The following is a 3,313-nucleotide window of genomic DNA, read 5'->3' as shown; positions in this document are numbered from 1 at the left end:
GAGAGAACACAATCCATCTTTGGAAGTTTGCCACGTGTGAGGGCTTGAATTCAAGGTGTGAGTTAGTAATGAAAGTGCACTTATGACATCTAGTCCTTGTGCATTCCGTGCGTCTATTATTGTATCTTTATTGTTTTGTTCGAGGACAAACAATAATGTAAGTTTGGGGGAGTTGATACGCTCGGATTTTGCACATGTCAAAGTCACTCTACACGTCCATTATTTGAATATTTTGTCTATTTTGGTATTTTGACGTGTTTCGTGAGAAATGTGCATAAATGAGCCGAAAAAGGGAGCCAAAACGCCAAGTTTGGGAATCTGGAGTCAGACGGCGACCGGCGACCGCCGCGGATGTGTGCGGCGACCGCCGGCGCCCGGCGGGAAGATCAATGCAGCGGTCCGCCTCGGAAAAATGTGCTTGGAAGAGAAGTCTCGTCCGGCAACCGCCGGAAGATGTGCGGCGGTCCGCCGCCGAGGGAACATCTCTGGACTCCCACGCGGCGACCGCCAGCCAAGGTGCGGCGGCCCGCCGGAGAAAGGCGGCGAATCCGAGAAGCCCTAGATTTGCGCCCAGATTTACCATATTTTGGAGATCTTTTCCTTTTACAACAAGGAGTGGCTTTCCCCTATAAATAATACCTCAAGCTTCATCAAAAAGAGAGAACTTCTACTTGCAAAATACTTCATAGAGATCAAGACCTAGAGTACTTCATTGGTGCAAGGAGTTGGAGAAGGATTTCAAGAACATCAAGAACGACAAGGATTCAACCCACGGGTTTTATTTGCTTTATTTTTATGTTCAAATTGTCTTCCCTTCAATGTATGTTTTTAGCTTATTCAATTATGTGTAACTAAACTCATAGGATTCTAGGGATGTGTTAGTAACGACTTTGGTTATACAAATTCCGTTTTCTATTTAATATCTGTTTTGTTTTTATTTTGTTTCTTCCCTAAGTAGTTTTGATGCTGCATGATTGAGTGACACAATCGTGTATGATTTAATATAACTTGCTTCATAACTGTGAAAGAGTTCTAGCGAGTTAGATTCACTTAGTAGAAACTACAGTTAGCTTCCCTTAAAACGGCACTGTTAATTGAGAGTGATGACTTTTCAAGGGTCTTAGGAGCTTTTTGGAGTTACGTGTTAGGATAGACAACCCTAATCTTGTAATCAACGTTTGTTTCGCATGAGCATAATCTAGGTGACTCGTTCTATCAAAGTAATAACTGTGCTAGTGTATTGTAATTGGAATTTTGTATAACCATAACTGTGAACACACATCCCTTGGATTCCCTTATCTCTATTGTCTTTCTCTCGATTTATTTGCTTTTAGTTGATCTATTCTCTTATTTGCTTTTAGTTTTTCAAAAGTTTTCAAAACCCAAATGTTTTTCCAAATAGTAATTGAGTCTCAGTAGAGGATAGACACTTTGTGATCGTCTTCCCCGCGTTCGATATCCGGTACTGACCTTTAGCTATACTATATGTACTCTGTATACTTGCAGGTTTATTTAGTGCTAATAAAAATTGCATCACATACTACCTCCCTCTTGTTGATGCATTGCAGGAAATATCTAGTATGCCAAGCTCTTGAGAGAAGCAGTGATGAAAAAGCAAAAGCTCCAGAAATCTTATCTAAAGTTACCTCTTCACTGTAGTGATATCATCCAAAAGCAAAGGACTGTCAAGCAGAGGGACCCTGGCTAATTCATCATTCGTTGTTCCATTGGGAATGGTAAGGTAGACAAGGCTCTTTGTGATCTTGGAGCTAGCGTCAACATAATGCCATTGGAGTACTACGAGAAGCTCAACAGCGGGCCGCTCAAATCTACAGATGTCTACCTAAGGATGGCCGATAACACTGCGGTAAATGCGGTAGGGGTAATTGAGGATGTATTGGCGAAAGTTGATGATTTCATATTCCCTGCCGATTTCTTTGTTTTAGACATGAAAGTTGATAAACAAGTTCATCTAATTTTAGGCAGAAATTTTCTAGCCACATGCAAAGCTCTTACTGATATAGGTAGAGGAGAAATCACAATAAGTGACCATGGAGGAAAGTCGACCTACAACATCGAAAGCGCGATGCTTAAGTATGAAGAGGCGAAACAAGCTAAGATGGAGCACGATTGCAGGGAGGTCATAGTGACCGATTTGTCTAAGCCTTATGATCCATTTGGAGGGGAAGATCTTTCTAACCCTACTATTTTCATTGTTAACACTTTACCTCAAGCTCCTAAAAAGGGCGAGCCTAATCCTACTAAGCCTACCTTGCAGGAAAAGCCCAAGAGAAAGAAGAGGAAGAAGACTCCACCTCAAGATGACCCCGAAATCTACGTGATCAAAACCTCGAATTGAAAATTCAAATGGTGGAAGAAAGTTCTCAACAAGTTGGTTCCATTCACGGTGGCAGACACTAAGATTGTTGGTACAAAGGCATCATAAAGGAATCCTCACGATGGGGGATAACTCATGAACTTCAATGAACGTCAAGCTATAGACGAAAAATAAGCGCTTGTTGGCAAGCAACCCAACCATTTTTCATATTTTTTGCTTTAATTTTTAAGTATTTTTGGTTTTGGTTTAATTTTCTGCTTTGAAAATTTTTTCGCAGGTTCTGACCTCTTCGTTGCGACCGCCTCATGTGCTGCGGTGATCCGCCACCCGCTCACTGGATCAATTTGTTGCTGCGCGGGCTGCCACCTGGGCGCAATTTCCAGCGCGATTTTTCGAATTTTTTCGAAATTTCGCCCCGTCAAGCCTCGACGCGAAATTTTTCAAGGTACGTTTTTTTTAAGTAGTTTACTCACGTCCCTACCAACTTTACAAACTTATCTTACACTTTGTTGTAACTAAGTTTGGGGGGATGAAGTGGTGTACCGTGAGTTTAGGTTTTTGTTTTAGGGTTTTCTTTTTGTTTTAAAGTTTTTGCTTTTGTTTTTTAAAAAAACTGCGTAGGTGAATTTTGTGTTCTAAAAATGTTTTCTTGAATCCATGTCGTGAACTTAACAAGAAGAACTTAGAAACACGCATGCTTAGGGACACACTTTAGACCGAGTTGCCAATGATATTACATTCCATCTATGTTTAAGTGTGGCTTAACGTTTTGATTTGATGGTTTGGTGAAAAGGTGCATAATTAGTGAATTGTTTGTTGGCCTTGATTCATGCTTGTACCTTGTGAGATTTGAGCCTTAATTTCTTTCTTGTGTGATTTATCTGCATGCATGTATATGTTTCTAGAACTTGCTCCTAGTCTGCCTAAGTTTACATAGTGTTTAAGTTGATTTAGAAGGATGTTAGGCCATATTTT

The 3,313-nt window shown here is 40.6% G+C and overlaps 1 pseudogene; it reads left to right on the top strand.

Moving 5' to 3' along the window:
• The first annotated feature begins 1,606 nt into the window (after positions 1–1,606).
• Positions 1,607–2,657, top strand: LOC148923603 (uncharacterized; annotated as a pseudogene).
• Positions 2,658–3,313: the final 656 nt, after the last annotated feature.

This window comes from Salvia hispanica, chromosome 6, assembly GCF_029641045.1.
Source record: "Salvia hispanica isolate PSC_SH4W2 chromosome 6, Shi_PSC_v1, whole genome shotgun sequence".
In the NCBI taxonomy this organism is placed as follows: Eukaryota; Viridiplantae; Streptophyta; class Magnoliopsida; order Lamiales; family Lamiaceae; genus Salvia; species Salvia hispanica.
The sequence above is the reverse complement of the archived record's forward strand: the minus strand, read 5'-3'. Positions and strand labels throughout refer to the sequence as shown.